The 21576-nt window shown below is 49.8% G+C and overlaps 1 protein-coding gene across 3 annotated transcripts in view; it reads right to left on the reverse strand.

Annotated features, from left to right (window-relative positions):
- Positions 1 to 20947, reverse strand: part of LOC142466805 (uncharacterized) — a 58278-nt gene extending 37331 nt beyond the window's left edge. For 2 of the 3 annotated variants that reach the window (XR_012788226.1, XM_075572258.1), the window contains exon 1: positions 20809 to 20947. The gene's annotated coding sequence lies outside the window, so the exon portion shown is untranslated. Of the gene's footprint in view, positions 1 to 5750; positions 5833 to 20808 lie in introns of those variants that run through there. The other variant, XM_075572259.1, reaches the window with a different exon arrangement.
- Positions 20948 to 21576: the final 629 nt, after the last annotated feature.

Genomic DNA, 21576 nt, shown 5'->3' on the forward strand with positions numbered 1-21576 from the left:
AACACTCACACGAACTTAACATTACAGCATTAACACGATGTCATTTCATCTCTTCCTTTGCAATACACATGGAGAGTTTTAACTTCCATCTACTCTCCGAAACAAGCTTAAATCAACATTCTAGTAATGTTCCTACTACATGGTTTATCTCTAATAGTATAAGTTCTAACTAGTAATCATTTTGGGTTATTATGATTTAACAAAATAATTTATACTAGGTTGTCCTCTTAAAGCATTCAATGTTTTATAAAAAAAAAATTAAAAAAAAAAAAAATTATTTTAACAAGGGCTATTATATAACATGAGTTTTATTACTTTTATACATATGGTTAATTTACTAATATTATGTTTAGTTTTATTTGTCTCTAAATTGATTAGGTGAAAAAGGTTATATTATTTATTTTTAAATATTAGCTTTTGTTGTTAAATATTATAATTATATAATTTGTTTTCAGTATTTAGATATTTATGTTCCAATTTATTATATATTAGACTAATGTATTTGTTATTTGTTTTAAAGATGTTAACATGCCAATTGATTATTATTATTTTTTAGTTAACTCATTTGTAGATGAACATCGTTGCACCAGGTTTAAATTAGCTTAAACATTGCCCATTGAACTGAATACAGCTGTGTAAAAACGTTAGGCATTGGTCGAAGGGACTATTTAACACCAGGCAGTTCAGTGTGGTATCCATCCCCTGATGAAATCCGCAAGGACGGAAGAAACGCGTAGGGATATGTGGCAGTGAACCTACGGTGGTCGAGCAGCTCCCAGCTACCAACGTGAAGACGCAGAGACGCAGAGACGTGTGTGAAGTCCCTTCCGGGTCCCAGTGCTCCACGAGAGAGGTGAATGGCGGCTGCACGCTACAACTAAGCAGCCGCAAAGGAAAGTACAGATTCCCTTACTCTCTGGGACAACTCTCTGGAACAACGGCTGATACAGACACAAGATCCAGCACTTCAAAGGACTTCAGTTTACACAGAGGCGATCGTGGAGTCTTCAGTTGGTGCATGGGCTGGTCCCATAATATGCCTGATTTTATCAGACAAATTGTAAGTGTGCATTTGTCTTGTCCGTGATGTATTAAAATTCTTATCTGATTTTACACAAGGATCGGGCGCTTCTTTTCTCTTTTTTATATATATATATATATATATATATATATATATATATATATATATAAAAGAGAATATATAGCAACTGTAAATATTCCTGTATATATATATATAGTGTTCGACAAACCTATACATTTGCTCGCCCCGGGCGAGTGGATTTAACATCGTGGCGAGCTCCTATTGGCCCAAGCAGCACATGTTTGGTACTAGGTGGCGAGTAGATTTTTTTTGTGTGGCGAGTAGATTTTTTGGTGATTTCTCGACCACTGCATATATATATATATCCCACATATCTCGACCACCTCCCCCAGAGCTCACGTCAACTCCCCCTTTTTTTTTTTTTCCACTTTGTTTTTATTAGTTTTTTGTGCATACACATCAAAGAAAACAGGATGTTGTCAATTGTATCAGGTATACACCTAACTTACAGGAATACTTTACAAGTAACGGACGAACATTGGGGGGACCACAGGACAGGACACAGACAGACTGACAACATCTAAGGACAAGGAAAAAGAGGGGGGAGGGGGGGGGTAGGGGTGGGGGGGAGCGGCCTGGGAGAAACGCTGATTCCACGTTTCGCCGGAGTCTTTCACCATCACTGCCTTTGTTCTGCTCCAGTTCACCTCTCAGAGGAGCTCAAATCCGGATCACATCAGGATTTCGTTGGTCGGTGAATCTCTTCACCACTGTACCTCGGGGGGAGCCCTACTGTCCGATCGTCCCGTCCGGCTCCCAGCCCAACATCCAAGGAGAACCCATCTATCTCTATCAAATCCATATTGTGGCCTCATTCATCCCCTGAATATCAGTCTGGGCAAGCCATAATGACCATACTTTCTCAAATTTGTCGGCTGAGTCGTTAACTAAACTCGTTAACTTCTCCATTCTACAAATGAACCAAATTCTGTTTCTGATTTTATCAATAGAAGGAATTGCATTCTGATTCCACAGTGCTGCGGTCTCGCACCTCATAGCGGTAGCAAAATGTGCTATCAGCTTGTTACCCGATCTAGATACCTCGTTTGTAGGTTTACCTAATAAAAATAGCCACGGGTCCAGCTGTATTGTGAGCCCTAAAAAGATCCTCTGCAGCCAATCGCGGATCTGGGTCCAGACCGGCACTAATCTCGGGCAAGACCACAGCATGTGCACCAGATCCCCCTGTTCCCTGCACCGCCTGGGGCAGAGCGGGGAAGCCCCCCGGACGAATTTAGCTAATCTGATTGGGGTGAGATACCACCTTAATAATACCTTATATGAATTCTCCTTCAATGTCGTGCATATGGAGCTCGAGGCCGCAGCTTTGAACACCGCAGCCCAGTCCTCGTCCTCTAGTTGTGTCTGGAGATCCTCTTCCCATTGTGTCATAAAACGGGGTTTGACTGTCCTGTCTGAGTCAGTATTCACCACCTCTCTGTATAACGCAGAGATCAGTCCCCGCGTGTCGGCTCCGCGCACGCAGAGCTGTTCGAATTTGGTCAGCGGTGGTCTCACCGGGTGTGCGTTATAAAATGCCCGGACCTGGAGGTACCTCATAAAATCAGTGTTAGGTAAGTCAGTTTCCGACTGTAATAGTTCAAAAGATTTGATCTTGCCTTTAACCTCCAGGTCCTTCAATCGACTAATCTCTAATTGCCGCCAGCGCGGGAAGCTTTTTTCTGCCAGCCCAGGAGCAAAGTCCGGGTTGCCATATAAAGGAGCCATCAGTGTGTGTTTGGAGGTCAGAGAGCAGCTACTTTTAGAAGCCTCCCAGACCGAGAGTGAGTTGAGCACAGAGGATAGTGGGATGAGCTTATCCTTCACCCGTGTCCTCGGGTACCAGATTAGGTCCCTGAGCTCAAGCGGGGCGCACACCTCCTTCTCCAGTGCCACCCACCTCCTGAGCCCCGGGTCCCCATGCCACTGCGTGATTTGACACAATTGTGCCGCTTTATAGTAGGATATGACGCTCGGAACTGCCAGGCCACCAGCTTCCTTGGTTTTTTGCATAATTTTCCCTTTAATCCGTGGTTTTTTATCTTTCCAAATAAATTGAGAAATAGTTTTTTGGAGCCCTGCAATGTCTGCTCTAACCACGGCAACCGGGAGAGTTTGGAACAGGTATAGAATTCGGGGAAGGATGTTCATCTTGACACTATAGATCCTCCCCAACCAAGAAATACCATATGCCTTCCATTCCTGCAGCTCTTTTTTGAGAGTCCTCAACAGTCTGGGATAGTTAGCCGAATATAAGGAGCTCGCCTTTTTTGTGATCTGCACTCCTAGGTATTTCATGGCGGATGGTCGCCATCTAAACTCAAAGTTGAGTTCTATCAGCTTCTCCATTTCTCTTGGCAGGTATAGGCTTAAGGCCTCTGATTTAGCTTGATTTATTTTGAAGCCAGAGATCTGGGCAAAACGCTCTAGAAGCTCGAACAGATTAGGCAGCGAGATAAGCGGCTTGGCAAGGGTTAGAATGATATCATCCGCGTACAGAGCCACTTTGTGCTCCTGCGAATGGATCTGTACCCCAGCGATATCAGCGTTACTCCGAATTTGTGCTGCGAGTGGTTCGATGCATAAGGCGAATAGCAGGGGCGAAAGCGGACATCCCTGCCTCGTACCACTTTTAATTGGGAATAGTTCCGAGGGGAATCCCTGGTGAACTACTCTGGCTGATGGTGCCGTATATAGTGCTTTGACAGCCTGTTGGAATTTGCCTCCAAACCCAAATGCGCCAAGCGTGGACTCCAGGTATGGCCAATCAATCCTGTCAAAGGCCTTTTCCGCGTCTAAGCTTAGGGCCACACCCCGAATCTCATTGGCTCCCATAAAGTCTATTATATCAACAATTCTTCTAGTGTTGTCGGCCGCTTGTCTACCTCTAATGAAGCCAACTTGATCCGGGTGGATGAGCCCTGGCAGGATTACATTTAATCTATTGGCCAGCAATTTAGCGTAGATTTTTACATCTGTGTTAATTAATGATATTGGCCGGTAACTTTGGCAGCTAGTGGGATCCTTGTCCTCTTTATGGATTACCGAGATTGACGCCTGGAGCATCTGTCCCGGGAAGGGCTCTCCCGCCAACACTCCATTAAACAGCTGGAGCATGTGTGGAGCTAAGACTCCGATAAATTTTTTATAGTACAGGTTGGAGAACCCATCCGGGCCTGGGGCTTTTGATGCTTTTAAGTTTTTTACAACCGCCTCTAGTTCTTCCCTTGTGAAGTCTCGTTGAAGAGCCTCTCGTTCCTTTCTGTTTACTTGTGGCAAGGCTGCGTCTGCTAGGAATTTCTGTAGATTACTACTTGTCCTAGCATTGTGAACTACCTTCTCTCCATTATATAGCTGTTCGTAGAATTTCGCAAACTCCCCTACTATGACTTTAGGGTTTGAGGAACTCTGGCCTCCTGCGGTCGTAATAGATTGAATGTTAAAATTTGGTTTCCTATTACGGAGTCTGGTGGCTAGCATAGTGTCCGGTTTGTTAGCTTTCTCATAGAACTTCCTCTGTGTCCAACTCATGTCCTTCTCCGCTCGGGAAGTAAGGAGGAGGTTTAGCTGAATTCTAACATCCTTCAACTCCCTCAGATCAACATCTCTACCTGTCCGGTTATGTAGAATAGAGAGCTCATGTAACCTGTGATAAAGCTGGGCTAATTTGGCTTCCTTTTTCTTTTTCCTATTTGCCGCTATACCGATTAATACCCCCCTAATCGTGGCCTTATGAGCCTCCCATAACAGTGAATGGGATTCCACACTGCCACTATTTATCCGGAAGTACTCTGATATTTCAGATTTCACTTTGTTTTGGATCTCCGGGATTTTGATTATTGATTCATTTAGCTTCCAGTTTGCTCCTGGGCTGGCATTACTCAATTGAATGCATCTTAGCTTTACCGATGCATGGTCCGACCAAGTAATATCATGTATGCTTGTGTCGGAAATTTGTGGGACCATTCTGCCCGATACAAAGAAGTGGTCAATCCTACTGTAGCTGTCATGTGGGTGGGAGTAGAAAGAATAACTGCGGTCTCCCTGGTGCTGCTCTCTCCATATGTCCACCAGGCTAGTCTGTTTGAGGCCTTTCAGTAATGAGATATTCCCTTCCTTCTTATTATTTTTTTGGGACGTAGATCTGTCTACCTTTGCATTCATGGCTGTGTTAAAGTCGCCACCTAGAATTATTTGTCCCTCAGCCCATAACTGAAGCTTCTGAAAGAATGTGTTGTAGAAGTCTAGCTGACCTTCATTTGGTGCATATATACACGCTAATGTCATTCTGACCTGCTTAAGGAGCCCGACCAGCACCAGATACCTTCCCTTTGGGTCCCTTTTAATCTTTTCAACCTGGAAGGGGGTGTGATTTTGGAACAGGATAGCTACACCTTTCTTTTTCTCTGCCCCTGATGCTAAGAAGAACTTACGGAAGCTAGAATCGAGGAATTTCGGATTGTTACGCGAGCTGAAGTGAGTCTCCTGTAGGAAGACCACGTCAGCCCCTCTCCGCTTGAACTCAGTGAAAGCGACTCTCCGCTTACGTGGACTGTTGAGCCCTTTGGCGTTTTGCGAGATAAAAATTACCTCCATTTTATGTAGTAGTGTCTGTGTGGACCTAATATGTGAGCCGATCTGATCTTACCCCAGACCCTGGACATGTTCTGTTCGTGGACTCTGTGGTGTAGACTCCAAAAGCGCCTATTCAACCCACCGCCTGTTGGGACTGGAGAGGGAAAGGGAAATAACATGAGGGGGGAATACACACACATAACACATAAATACATCATGAGAACCGTATTGGTCTTAAGAGACCTCGGGTTCAATGCCCGGAGGAGATATTTTCTCCCTGGACCCTCCTCCCCCCTAGTCCCTCTCTGTGGCTTCCCGAACTCGCCACAGATCTCCGGGTCAGAACCAGGTAGGTGGGATATGACCCCCCTCCTGGCGAAGACGCACATGCCTGCAGGCAGAGTGGTGGCTGCACTCCTCCCCGCCGGCCGCTCTGTGCGTTACAAAACCTAGCAACTATCTTCACTTCTATCTATTTTATTAACTCTTATTAACCCAAACTTAATCTTTTAACTACCTTGAGCTCTAATCGTGAGCTCTTCTCTTTTATCTAAAACTGAAACTACAACTTCACACCCTGTACTCCTCCTGCTCTTTCGACCGCTGACTGCTTCTACCTCACCTCATCTATTCCTCCCTGCTTCCGGGCTCGGGTGCTCTCCCCCTCTCCCCCTCCCTCTGGGGTCCTACCCAGACCCTCGCTGCCGCATTTCTGTTATCTCTCCTGGGAGACCTCTGCTTGCATCGCTCCTGTACCCCTTTGTTCTCACTCATGTTCCTTTGTCCTCTATCTACTCTATACTATATATACTCTGTATATGATACTTTGCCACTATACTATGCTTTGTGTATGGCTATTATGCATGTATATGCTATCTTCTCCTCTTCGCCTCCTGTCACTGATGGGGGCCTGCGCCACCCCCTCCCCTCCCCCCTCCCGCTCAGGTGTGTCCCCTCCTCAAGCGGCCAGGCAACCTCCTTCTGCACCGCTATGTCTTTCTTGCGGGTTCCGCCTGCCCCGTGGTCGCTTCCCTGGCGGAGGAGCTCGCGTGCCCCCGCCAGAGGAGATCGCTGCACTTCCTGCTAGTCGCCTCTCATCTGACGTCATCTTGTCGTCCGCCAGGGCTATTAGCCGCGCCTCTCCTCCAACTCTCGCGATAACGGGACCCGTGACGTCACCGGTGTGGGCGTGTTGGTCTCATTCCGCGGCGGACTGCCAAGACGAGAGGGCTGGATCGGGGGAGGCTCCCTGGGCGGGTCCAGCCGGCAGAGCAGACCTTCCCGCCGAAACCCCCGCCGCCATTGGAGATCTCGCGCCCTTCCGTCCTTCTTCCTCACCAGTAGGTACATATCCGCCATTTTGGGGACCCATGTGCTGCGGCCATCTGCTGAATGCTGCCATCTTCGGTAGCGGGACAACTCTGGAACCTCGGCAGTCTCACGGTAGGGGGATGTCTGGCGTAGCCTGTGTGGCAGGGTGTCTTTAAACTGCGCAACAGGCGCAACTGCAGCTCTCGAACGTTGTAGTGTCTCTCATTTACGGGCTTTTCCCTCTTCCCCCCTCCTTGCTTATTCTCCTCTCCGGCGTGGGAGAGGTGCCCTGCTTTCCTGACGGGGAGTCCGTCCTCTTCCCCTGCTGGGCTCCCTCCGCTCCATTGTCCTGTGGTCCCCGCACTCCCAGTTTTTTAAGAAAGGCTGCCCCTTCTGAGGGGTGCTTGAGCACCTGCGGTCTGCCGTTTTTAATGGCTACTAGGGCGAATGGGAATGCCCAGCGGTATCGCACCTCATTGTCCCTTAGGGCCTTGGTTATGTGCCCCACTGCTCTCCGTCTGGCCAGTGTCAGAGGGGACAGATCCTGGAAGATCAAAAGGGTAATCCCCTCGAAGGTAATGTGTGGGGTGGCACGGGCTATTCTGCTCACCTCTTCTTTGACAGAGAAGTAGTGGAGCCGGAGGATCACGTCCCTAGGGGGGTTGGAGGGCACGGGTCTGGATCGTAAGGCCCTACGGCATCTGTCCATCCTAAAGTCTGAGGCCGGGCTGCCTGGTAATATTGAGGCCATCCAGCGGGATAGTAAAGCTTCTGGGTCCAGAATTTCTTCTGGGATCCCCCGAACTCTGAGGTTGTTTCTTCTATCCCTATTCTCCCCGTCCTCTTGTCTGGCTTCCAGCTCTGCCACTCTCTGTTCCAACGCTTGTACCCGGGAGTTTGTCTCCTTGTGGGCATTTGAGCTAGCGTCCATGCGCTCCTCCAGGTCGTTGGTCCTCGTCCCTATTTGTACCAGATCGTGTCTGAGCCCCTCCACCTCTCCTCTGAAGAAAGATTTGAGATCGACTAATAATCTTGATATTTCTTTTTTAATGACTTTTGTTTGTTCTGCTGCCGCTCTGGAGCCCTCCGCATCCTGGGCTGAGTCTGAATCAGATACTGCCGACATCTCTGCAGTCCCTGCCTTGCTTTGGCCGGTGAAATAGGCCCTGACATCTGACTTGCGTCTAGTCTTTTGTCTTGTAGCTGCCATCCTTTTTTGGGGTTTATTGTCTTGACTGGGAAGGGTTTAGACAGCCGTCGTTATGTTTTTTTTCCCCGAAAATTCTGGTTTTGCTAGTGATTAATTGCTTTATTGTGCCGGCGGTTGGTGGAGCTGTGTATCTATGCAGCCATCCTCAACCAGCCGCGCATGCGCATCCGCAACTCCCCCTTTTTAATGGTGGATTGTCTCATCTTGCTGCAGGTAATGAATCTATTATGGTTCTTCCCCCTCATACAGAGGTATTGGGAACAAGTGTAGTGTAGGACTTGCACTTATTATGGTTTACCTTGACGTTTGGTGTGCAAGCTTATGATGTTTTGGCCAAAATTTCTAACTAAAAAAACATTTTTTATTATTAGCATTAGCAATGTTATTAGTATTGAAGCATCATTTCTTGTAATTATTACCATGTATGTTTTGTCATTTGGATGTAGCACTGGGCACCCCCTGTGTTTATATATATATATATATATATATATATATATATATATATATATACATACATATATATACATATATATATATATATATACATATATATACATACATATATATACATATATATATATATATACATACATATATACATACTGTGACAAACGGCTTACTCCGGGGCTCCGCCGTCTGTCCGGGACTGTTAGAACACGGTCTTTTAGGGTAGGTTAAATGATGAGACGTCACGTACTGTTCCTTTAAACAGGCTATGCCTGGTTTATTCCGTCCCAGGCACTGAGACTGCCACAGTTTAAACAGAAAACAAAGCCAAACAAAAAAGCTGCTCGTCTGAGCGATAACTTAAACTTAGATGTCCCTGACTCAGAGTTGGAAGTGGCTTGTCCACTTCCACCAACAAAATAAGTACCTTTGCAGTCTTTAGACAAACTAACAGAATGAATGAAGCGATTTGGGAAAGAGGCTTTCTCACCCCTCTGCAGTTCAGCAGCCTTCCAGGCTCTTGGGCGGGGCTCAGAGGAAACAGGAAACAGGTCTTATATACCTGAACTCTAATCAGCATGACAGGTGACAGAAAACAGGCAGCAGACAAACTGTGGAATGGAGTGCCTGTACCACGAGGCTGCCCTGTTCAGCTTAGACAGGACAGAAACTGTTCAGTATCCTGGGAGCCCTGTATATGGAGTTTATTACCAACCCCTGGTTTCTGTCACATATCCTCCCCCCCAGCTCAGACCTCGAGGGGTGAGCGACCATGGATATTAGGGAGTGCATCCTTGACAACCCGTCGGCATTGCCATGTTTGTGCCCCGACCTGTGTTCCACAGAAAATTTAAAGGGCTGTAGGCTTAGGAACCACCTGGTCACCCTAGCGTTCTTCTCCCTATTTTGACACATCCAGGTAAGGGGTGCATGATCTGTGACCAATCGGAACTTTCTCCCCAACAGATAATACTTGAGTGTCTCTACAGCCCACTTTATTGCGAGACGCTCTTTCTCGACTATGGAGTAATTTTTCTCCTGGGGATTTAGTTTCCTACTTAAATAAAGGATGGGGTGCTCCTCCCCTTGAGACTCCTGGGAGAGTACCGCCCCCAGCCCTACCTCAGATGCGTCGGTTTGGACTACGAACTCTTTGGAGAAGTCAGGTGTGACCAACACTGGTTGGGCACAGAGAGCTTCTTTCAGGCTTCTAAAGGCCTGTTCGGCTTCGGGGGACCACTTTACCATTAGCGGTCCTCTTGCTTTTGTGAGGTCGGTTAGTGGGGTTGCCTTAGTTGCAAAATTGGGAATAAACCTCCTATAGTAGCCAATTAACCCCAAAAAGGTCCTTACTTGTTTTTTTGTGACTGGCCTTGGCCAATTTTGTATCGCCTCTACTTTGAGTGTTTGTGGTTTGAGTAACCCTCTACCAATAGAATACCCCAGATACTTGGCCTCCTCCAGACCAATAGTGCATTTAGCGGGGTTAGCAGTTAGTCCAGCAGACCGAACTGCGTCGAGCACAGCTTGGACCTTTGGAAGGTGGGACTGCCAATCTTCACTATGGATTACCACATCATCCAGGTAGGCGGCAGCGTACCGAACATGTGGTTTTAAAATTTTATCCATCATTCTTTGGAATGTGGCGGGAGCTCCATGTAAGCCAAAAGGCAGCACCTTATATTGAAAGAGGCCGTCTGGGGTTGAGAAGGCTGTTTTTTCTTTTGCCCTTTCTGTGAGGGGAACCTGCCAGTACCCTTTTGTTAGGTCTAGGGTTGTGAGATATCGGGATTTGCCCAGTCTCTCTACAAGTTCATCCACCCTGGGCATAGGATAAGTATCAAATTTTGACACCGCGTTTAGTTTCCGGTAGTCATTACAAAACCTTGTTGTACCGTCTGGCTTTGGGACTAAAACTATAGGGCTGTTCCACCCACTTTGGGATTCCTCAATTACGCCTAGTTTTAGCATTTTTTTAACCTCTAAACTTATAGCCTCTCTCTTGGCCTCTGGGATTCGGTACGGTTTAAGGTTAACTCGGACCCCCGGTTCAGAGACTATGTCATGTTTAATTACGTTAGTTTTACCTGGCTGTGTAGAGAAGATTTCTTTGTTCCTTCTCACTAAACTCTGGACCTCTCGTTTCTGATGCACGGACAGTGTTTCAGCTATGCTAACCTCTGGGTCAGTTTCTTGATTCTCTGACGGACCTGGGGGTACTAGGGTTAACAAGACCTCTCTATCTTTCCAGGGCTTGAGTAGGTTTATATGGTAAATTTGCTCAGGTTTCCTCCTACCTGGCTGCCTTACCCTATAATTTACTTCTCCCACTCTTTCCAAGACCTCATATGGCCCATGCCATTTAGCAAGGAATTTACTCTCCACGGTGGGAACCAGAACTAGTACCCTATCACCTGGAAAAAAAATTCTGACCCTAGCACCCTTATTATACGTATTCCTTTGTGCTTCTTGAGCTTTCTCCATGTGTTCCCTCACTATGGGTAGGACTGCAGCAATGCGGTCCTGCATTTGGGCAACATGCTCTATTACACTTCTGTAAGGGGTAACCTCGTGTTCCCAAGTTTCTTTGGCTATATCCAGTAAGCCCCTTGGATGTCGGCCATACAATAGTTCAAACGGGGAGAAGCCTGTGGATGACTGGGGAACTTCCCTAATGGCAAATAACAGGTATGGTAACAAACAGTCCCAGTTTTTCCCATCCTTATCGACCGCCCGGCGTAACATGCTCTTTAAGGTTTTATTGAACCTTTCCACTAAACCATCTGTTTGTGGATGATAGACTGAGGTTCTGAGATGCTTGATTTTTAGGAGTTTACATAGCTCTTTTGTTACTTGGGACATAAATGGTGTTCCCTGGTCAGATAAGATCTCTTTAGGAATTCCGACCCGGGAAAACAGAAGTACTAACTCTTTTGCTATGTTTTTAGCAGAGGTGCTACGTAGGGGAACTGCCTCCGGATATCGGGTAGCATAATCTAATATTACCAATATATGCTGATGTCCCCTAGCAGACTTTATTAGGGGTCCTACTAGATCCATAGCAATCCGGTCAAATGGTACCTCTATTATGGGAAGGGGTACCAATGGGCTGCGGTATGCTTTGAACGGGGCGGTGATCTGACATTCTGGGCATGAGGAACAATAGTTTGTAATTTCTGCCAGAACCCCAGGCCAATAAAAGCTTCGGAGAACCTTTTCTTTTGTCTTTTCCACCCCTAGGTGTCCCCCCAATGGATGACTATGTGCGAGGTGTAATACTACGTTACGGAATGTTCGTGGTACCAACAATTGTTTAGTTGTAACTGATTTTCTTTTATCAACCCGATATACTAGGTCGTTCTCTACCTCGAAGTAGGGGTAAGCAAGTGACCTATCTGGTTGGCCATGAGTACTATTCTGGTCCCGTATATTTCCCCTTGCTACCGCTAATGTGGGGTCCTCCCACTGGGCCTTCTTAAAACTCCCAGGACTGACCTCTAGGTCAGCGAGGGTCTTATCCTGTACTGGGGTGGTAAGTGCCTGATCAACATCTTGATTTGGGGTATTCCCTACCAAAGTAGTGATGGGGAAGGGAATTTCACAGCACTCCTCCTTTCCCCCCTTCTTATTTGGGCCCTCGTCAACCTCCATTTCTGAAAAAGGGAAAGGATTTGTTTCTTCTAACACTTCGTTATGGTCTGCTATTGAACTCTGGGCGCTATTCTGAGCTGGGGACCACATTTTTAGAAAATGGGGAAAGTCGGTCCCTATTAACACATCATGTGCCAGTTTGGGTACAACACCCACCTTGAAATCTAAAGAACCAAATTCTGTTTCAAAAAAAACATCAACAGTGGAATATTCATGATTATCCCCATGTATACAACAAATTGCCACTCTTTGTGAACTGTTTACCTGTTTCTTCTTAATGGGCAATAGGTATTCGGACACTAGTGTGACCATACTCCCAGAGTCAAGAAGTGCCCGAACCCTCTTACCATTAACCTTTACAAATGCCCACAGATGGTTATTCAAGGGGTCCTCTGGGCTAGGGCCCATACATTGGGACAACAGCGAATAAGGTTCCACGCTGTTGCATTGCATGGGCTCATCATTTAGTGGGCAGATTTTTGCTGTGTGGCCCCTCTCATGACAATTTACACATTTAGGTACATAGTCTGTGTCCCACTTAGAGCCTTTTCCCGGCTCCCCATGTTGGCTATTGCCCTTAGTGTGCGAACCACTGTTGCTGGGGCGGCGTGAAGGTGGTCGCCGCTCTTCAGCGCCCCTTAACCCCAGTACCCTTTTACCGTCTCTGGAAGAGTCCTGGAACCTCGGATAGTGGGGTTGCTCCACGACTGTGGGTTGCGGGTGCTCTTCTGCTGCACTGTACCTTTCTACAAGGGCCACAAGCTCATCCGCATTGTGGGGGTCACTCCGACTGACCCAACGGCGTAAGGCAGAGGGAAGTTTCCTCAAGAACTGGTCCATGACCAACCGTTCCACGATGTGGCTTGCTGAGTTGATCTCGGGTTGTAGCCACTTCCGGGCGAGGTGGATGAGGTCATACATCTGGCTTCGGGTGGCTTTATCCATCGTGAAGGACCATGCGTGAAACCTTTGGGCACGAACAGCCGTGGTTACGCCGAGGCGGGCGAGGATCTCGAACTTCAATTTTGCATAGACGTTAGCTTCGGCTGGCTCTAGATCAAAGTAAGCCTTCTGGGGTTCGCCGCTTAGGAAGGGTGCGATTAGACCAGCCCACTCAGCTTCTGGCCATCCCTCTCTCTGTGCCGTGCGTTCAAACGTGAGAAGATAGGCTTCCACATCATCCGAGGGTCCCATCTTCTGAAGGTAGTGGCTTGCCCTGGTCATTTTCGGAACTGGGGCTGCCTCTGCCAGTGGAAGGTTACTGATAGTCCCCCTCAGGATCTCGAGTTCCTGCTGTAAGCCCTGAGCGAACCGCTTTTGCTCCTCTCTCAGCAGGCGGTTTGTCTCTTGCTGGTTTGCATTAGTCTCTTGCTGGGCTATTAACAGCTGTCGCTGGGTTTCACTCGCCTGTTGCTGGGCTTCATTCGCGTCTTTCTGGACAGCGACATTGCGTACCAGCGCACTCACCACGTCTTCCATCTTGTTTGGAGAGAGAGAAAAAAAAACCTTCTTTTTTTTTTTTTTTTTAAAGTTCTTTAACCCCCAGACCTTTCAGTGTTCTGCCCGCATTCTCCACCATATGTGACAAACGGCTTACTCCGGGGCTCCGCCGTCTGTCCGGGACTGTTAGAACACGGTCTTTTAGGGTAGGTTAAATGATGAGACGTCACGTACTGTTCCTTTAAACAGGCTATGCCTGGTTTATTCCGTCCCAGGCACTGAGACTGCCACAGTTTAAACAGAAAACAAAGCCAAACAAAAAAGCTGCTCGTCTGAGCGATAACTTAAACTTAGATGTCCCTGACTCAGAGTTGGAAGTGGCTTGTCCACTTCCACCAACAAAATAAGTACCTTTGCAGTCTTTAGACAAACTAACAGAATGAATGAAGCGATTTGGGAAAGAGGCTTTCTCACCCCTCTGCAGTTCAGCAGCCTTCCAGGCTCTTGGGCGGGGCTCAGAGGAAACAGGAAACAGGTCTTATATACCTGAACTCTAATCAGCATGACAGGTGACAGAAAACAGGCAGCAGACAAACTGTGGAATGGAGTGCCTGTACCACGAGGCTGCCCTGTTCAGCTTAGACAGGACAGAAACTGTTCAGTATCCTGGGAGCCCTGTATATGGAGTTTATTACCAACCCCTGGTTTCTGTCACAATACATATATATACATATATACATATATACATACATATATACATATATACATATATATACATATACACTTATCCAACGCTATGCAATGCATACCTATATTCATTTTTACAACGCCAAAATGGCTTATCCAACGCTCTTACGACGCTTTGCAACGTTGTGTATGTGTGTGTATATATATATATATATATATATATATATATATATATATATATATATATATATATATATATATATATATATATATACAGCTAAACCCCGTTATAACGCGGGTCTCGGGGTCCACCCCGAGACCACCGCGTTACTAACGGGGTCGCGAGAAAAAAAAATGGCCGCCGCGCTTTAGCGCATATTCATCCCGCGGGACAGGAGATGGGAGCGGACATGTCCCTCCACTCCCCGCTTCCCCCTGTCACCGCGGGACAGGCCGCGGGGCAGGAGATGGGAGCGGGGATGTCCCTCCTGTCCCCGCTTCCCCCTGTCACCGCGGGACAGGCCGCAGGGCAGGAGATGGGAGCGGGGATGTCTCTCCTGTCCCCGCTTCACCCTGTCACCGCGGGACAGGCCGCGGGACAGGCCGCGGGGCAGGAGATGGGAGCGGGGATGTCTCTCCTGTCCCCGCTTCACCCTGTCACCGCGGGACAGGCCGCGGGACAGGCCGCGGGGCAGGAGATGGGAGCGGGGATGTCTCTCCTGTCCCCGCTTCACCCTGTCACCGCGGGACAGGCCGCGGGGCAGGAGATGGGAGCGGGGATGTCTCTCCTGTCCCCGCTTCACCCTGTCACCGCGGGACAGCCCGCGGGGCAGGAGATGGGAGTGGGGATGTCCCTCAGGTCGCCGCTTACCTCAGAACCATGCTGCCTGCATGGAGGTTGTAGCGGGGGGTTTCTTCTCTCCACCGCTGTCCCCGGTGCTCCCGCTGCCTGCGCGGGAGGAGGGGGGGGAGCGGGTGGTGGTGCTGGTCGCGGCCTTTCCTCTGCTCCGACCCCACCCCCTGTCTGTGTAGAGTGAGAGAGTGTGTGTGTATGTATATATGGGAGAGAAAGTGTGTGTGTGTGTATATGGGTGTGTGAGTGTGTGTAAGTGTCTGTGAGTGTGTGTAAGTGTCTGAGTGTGTGTGTAAGTGTGTGTGAGTGTCTGAGTGTGTGTGTAAGTGTGTGTGAGTGTCTGTGAGTGTCTAAGTGTGTCTAAGTGTGTCTAAGTGTGTGTGAGTGTGTGTAAGTGTCTGTGAGTGTGTGTAAGTGTCTGAGTGTGTGTGTAAGTGTGTGTGAGTGTCTGTGAGTGTCTGAGTGTGTGTGTAAGTGTGTGTGAGTGTCTAAGTGTGTCTAAGTGTGTCTAAGTGTGTGTGAGTGTGTGTAAGTGTCTGTGAGTGTGTGTAAGTGTCTGAGTGTGTGTGTAAGTGTGTGTGAGTGTCTGTGAGTGTCTGTGAGTGTCTGTGAGTGTCTGTGAGTGTCTGTGAGTGTCTGTGAGTGTCTGTGAGTGTCTAAGTGTGTGTAAGTGTGTGTGTGTGAGTGTCTGTAAGTGTGCGTGAGTGTGCGTAAGTGTGCGTGAGTGTGCGTAAGTGTGCGTAAGTGTGCGTAAGTGTGCGTGAGTGTGCGTGAGTGTGCGTGAGTGTGTGTGAGTGTGTGTGAGTGTGTGCAGTGTGTCAGTGTGTGTGCAGTGTGTCAGTGTGAGCAATGAGCAGTGTGTGTGCAGTGTGCAGTGTGTGTGCAGTGTGGCAGTGTGAGCAATGAGCAGTGTGTGTGCAGTGAGTGTGTGCAGTGTGTCAGTGTGAGCAATGAGCAGTGTGTGTGCAGTGTGCAGTGTGTGTGCAGTGTGGCAGTGTGAGCAATGAGCAGTGTGTGTGCAGTGAGTGTGTGCAGTGTGCAAAAAAACGGGAGCCACGGGAAAACCGCGTTATAACCGAATCGCGGTATAACGAGGCGCGTTATAACGGGGTTTAGCTGTATATATATATATATATATACACACACACATTCACATAAACATTGTTGCAAAGCGTCGTAAGAGCGTATATATATAATATTATACTATATAATATTATATTATACTATCTAATATATTATTTATTTTGTTATATTATATATATAATACAGTATATACACTATATAATTTATGTGTGTGCTGCATATCTTATTGCCTACATAAAATATTTGGTGTATTTTAGTGTTAAAAATGCCTTCAGGAGCGGAACCTTTCATTTAAACAGTGTTCCTATGGGAAAACGTGTTTCGCTTTACAACGTTTCGCTTTACAACGCCATTTTGAGTAACGCATTGTGTCGGATAACCGAGGACTGCCTGTAATAGCTAAACACAGATAAACCCCAAACCTGGAAAGACCAAATAATAAGAGTTCTAATAAAGCATAACAAAACCAGGGCAAAGAAAATTCCCCTAGTAGTGTGACAGAGATCGGCCGATCAAAAAATAGATAAGAACTCAAAATAATTAATGGAAAAAACAGAAAATAAAATTATTCATCAAAAACCTGCAAGTAAAGCAGCTAAAAAAAAGTACTCTAAATGCTGCATGACGTACCACATAAACATAACAGGCACAGAAAAAAATACTAGCTGGGGAGAATGAGTGTAGCAAACAGCAAAATACCTGAATGGCTAAGGAAAAATAAATAAATAATGTAAACAAAGCCACAGAGGTAAATGAAAAAGACCCCGTGAGGTGCTGAGATTAATAGATAACTCCTAATGCTTATGGTGCACTACAGACATGTAGTAGGCAGGGTAGGGAGGAAGTCCATGTATATTTATAGCACTGTGTGCAATCAAAACAAATCCCCACCATTCCAGGCCGATTTTGACCACTGCTTACCCTATTACTGCCTGGAATGGTGGGGATTTGTTTTGATTGCACACAGTGCTATACATGGACTTCCTCCCTACCCTGCCTACTATATGTCTCATTGGCTGGTGTGTCCCGCTCCCCTCACGGCTCTCATTAGCCTCCTCACACCGCGTGTGAGAGCCACACCGCCCTCACCTGCCTCAACCAAAGATGCCTCACCTCCACCACCTCACCCAAATAACCCCCGGCGCGCCTCAGCCAAACCCGGCGCTTCTCCCCTCTCCGCAACCTCCCCATCCGCTCAACTCCCCCCTCCCCTGCCTCACCCAAACCCGGCCGCTCCGCAACCTCCCCAGCCGCCCCATCCGCACAAATACCCCCCCCCCGCCCCCTCACCCAGCGACTCGGTCGGTCACCCAGCCAGCCAGCCACCCACTCGGTCGGTCAGCCAGCCAGCCATCCACTCGGTCGGTCACCCAGCCAGCCGGCCACCCACTCGGTCGGTCACCCAGCCAGCCAGCCACACACTCGATCACCCAGCCAGCCGGCCACCCACTGGGTCGGTCACCCAGCCGGCCACCCACTCGGTCGGTCACCCAGCCGGCCACCCGGTCGGTCAACCAGCCAGCTGGCCACCCACTCGGTCGGTCACCCAGCCAGCCAGCTGGCCCCACACTCGGTCGGTCACCCAGCCGGCCACCCACTCGGTCGGTCACACAGCCAGCCGACCACCCACTCGGTCGGTCACCCAGCCAGCCGGCCACCCACTCGGTCGGTCACCCAGCCAGCCACCCACTCGGTCGGTCACCCAGCCAGCCACTTGGTCGCCCAGCCGGCCAGCCGGCCACCCACTCGGTCGGTCACCCAGCCAGCCACACACTCGATCACCCAGCCAGCCGGCCACCCACTCGGTCGGTCACCCAGCCGGCCACCCACTCGGTCGGTCACCCAGCCAGCCAGCCGGCCACCCACTCGGTCGGTCAACCAGCCAGCCGGCCACCCACTCGGTCGGTCACCCAGCCAGCCAGCTGGCCACACACTCGGTCGGTTACCCAGCCGGCCACCCACTCGGTCGGTCATCCAGCCAGCCACCCACTCGCTCGGTCACACAGCCAGCCGACCACCCACTCGGTCGGTCACCCAGCCAGCCGGCCACCCACTCGGTCGGTCAGCCAGCCACTCGGTCGGTCACCCAGCCAGCCAGCCACCCACTCGGTCACCCAGCCAGCCACTTGGTCACCCAGCCGGCCACCCAACCACTCGGTCACCCAGCCAGCCACCCAGCCACTCGGTCGGTCACCCAGCCAGCCACCCAGCCACTCGGTCGGTCACCCAGCCACCCAGCCACTCGGTCGGTCACCCAGCCAGCCAGCCACCCAGCCACTCGGTCGGTCACCCAGCCAGCCAGCCACTCGGTCGGTCACCCAGCCAGCCAGCCACCCAGCCACTCGGTCGGTCACCCAGCCAGCCAGCCACCCAGCGACTCGGTCGGTCACCCAGCCAGCCAGCCACCCAGCGACTCGGTCGGTCACCCAGCCAGCCACCCAGCGACTCGGTCGGTTACCCAGCCAGCCACCCAGCGACTCGGTCGGTCACCCAGCCAGCCACCCAGCGACTCGGTCGGTCATCCAGCCAGCCACCCAGCCACTCGGTCGGTCACCCAGCCACTCGGTCGGTCACCCAGCCAGCCACCCAGCCACTCGGTCGGTCACCCAGCCAGCCAGCCACTCGGTCGGTCAGTCACCCAGCCACCCACTCGGTCAGTCACCCAGCCAGCCACCCAATCGGTCAGTCACCCAGCCAGCCACCCACTCGGTTAGTCACCCAGCCAGCCACTCGGTCAGTCACCCGCTCAGCCAGTCACCCACCCACTCAGCCAGCCAGTCACACTGTAATCCGTCTTTTGTTGAAAATATAAAAACAAACAGGTTGCATTGTAATATTTTTTTCTGTATCACAATAAAAAAACAGTTAAGTAAAAGCTGCGCGCTAAAAAATATTTTTTTGTGATAGGTGCGCTCTGGGTTGGGTGAGGGGGGTGCCCTGCTCCTTTCATTTGTCCTGGGCCCCATTATTTCTGTTGGCGGCCGTGCTCCTGCCCGCCACCTCAGTGGACAGCCCGCCCCACAGTAAGTCAGCAGCTGCCACCCACTCCCGTCACACACCGCACCCAAAGTCAGCCGCCGCCGAGATGCCCACCCACCCCCGCAGCGCGCCGCCTCCCTCCGTCACTAACCCCCCCGCCAGCACCCACAGTGAGCCGCTGCCGCACAACCAAGATGAGCTGCCCCCACAGTGAGCCGACACCGGACAGCTCTCACGGCTGTGGGGGGAGGTTGGGGGAAATCACAATCCTCCCAGGGAGTCGCCGCCAGCGAGCTCTGAAGCCTCTTATGCAGTGAAGGAAATAAATGCAGCAAGAATCAAGACTGGATCCCCGTATTGCAACCTCCGACGGCCATTTCGCCATTGCTGGCTTCTTCAGGGAGTAATTTCTCATTCATGACAAACAAATTTGTAGCCTGGTGCGTTGAGTGACATTTCTCATCAGGTGACTCCAATGGCCAACTAGCCTCGAGCTGCGCCCGATGTCATGGTGCTCACAGTCTTTCCGTGCAGTGCTTGACTTGTCTTTATTGATTCTTGCTGCATTTCTTTCCTACACCCCCGCTCCGCCTACGTCATACCCCTGTCTTGAATCACCGTCATACCGGCCCTGGCTCCTCACAAACTGAGCTGCTGCAGCGGTGCTCCTGCTCCTCCTCCTCCCGCACCGACAGCTGCACAGGAGAGCCAACCCCGTCATCTGCGTTGGTACATCTCCCCCCACTGTCGGCACATGTCCCCCCCACACCCCTTGCTGGCCACCCAGTCATTGCCTCCCACCCAGTCACTGCGGGAAAATGAAATCCCGGGCAATGCTGGGTATATCAGCTAATATATATATATATATATACGCGCGATTGTGTGTATGCACGCGCACACACACACACACACACACACACACACACAGTGTGTGTGCGTGCATATACACAGCCGTGCGCGCGCACACTGTCATTATTAGGAGCCGGGGCCCCAGGGATAAAGGGGCGTGTCAGAAGCTGCGTCACATGTTACCCACAATCCCTGTGTTGTTAGCAGCAGTGGCCCTGATCACTTGATACAGGAGGCGCGCTCCGGTAAAGGAGGTTCCCTGAGTTACAATGTGTGGGGGTTCTTCCCCTGCAGCAGCGGGGCTCGCTCATTTGTTAGAGCAGGAGAGGCTCAGGGTGTGTGTTTGAGCCCCCGCATAAGGCACGTTCTATAGTGCCCAAAAAAAATATTTATTAAAGTTTTTTTTTCTTTAAAAAAAAATCTTATTTAGGACACACACACACACACACACACACACACACACACACACACACACACACACACACACACACACACACACACACACACACACACACACACACACACACACACACACACACACACACACACACACACACACCACCCCCCCCCCCCCCTGAAAGAAGGGGGGGGGGGTTATACAGGCGGCGCGCGGACACTCACCGCAGAGGGGGGATCCTGCCTGACTCTCCCGGCCCCTCCCAGCTGCTGCATGTGTGGGAGACGCTGCTGCTGCTGCTCTCTGCCCGGCTGAGAAGGGATTGCGTCCTGCTGCTTGTGTGCCTCCGGTCTAGAGCGACCACGTGACCAGTAGCAGCCAATCACAGTAATAATAACCAGCAGAGGGGTTAGTGTTAAAGGGGAAGAGACACCATGAGAATGTCCCTGCCGGGGGCGTGGCTTAGTGTCCCTGCCGGGGGCGTGGCTTAGAAGAACCTCACGTAATGAGGACAAGCAAAGCCAGATGTTCATAGCAAATGTCAGGAAATGTTTTTTTTTTTTTTTAACTTACATTTTTATTGGTTATTACAAGCATATATTACATAGGATAGTACATTTTGGCAAGTAAATAAACAATGTATTAACACTTGAAGTAAATATGGGAGAAACCACGGCATTTCGGGCCCTACTCTGCCGGGGGTATCTCTAAGGCCTGGGACCCGCTGCGCCCGGCGGGCGCACGAGCGTTCCCCACCAGCAGGGGAATCCTCCCGAGCCGGTCCCAGTCCCCCCTCACGGCACAGCTCACTACACGCTGTGACGCATCAGCCACTAGGGGATTCAAGAGAATTGTAATCCCTAGCGTCGACGCGTCACGTGGTGTGGCTGTGAGCCAATGAGGAGGGGAGGCTTCGGGAGGAGGCGAGGCTTCGGGGAGTGGGGAGGAGAGTGTGGAGGGAAAGCAGCGTGAGTGCCTGTCTGTGTGTGTGT

The sequence above is a fragment of the Ascaphus truei genome, chromosome 15, assembly GCF_040206685.1.
Source record: "Ascaphus truei isolate aAscTru1 chromosome 15, aAscTru1.hap1, whole genome shotgun sequence".
NCBI lineage: Eukaryota > Metazoa > Chordata > Amphibia > Anura > Ascaphidae > Ascaphus > Ascaphus truei.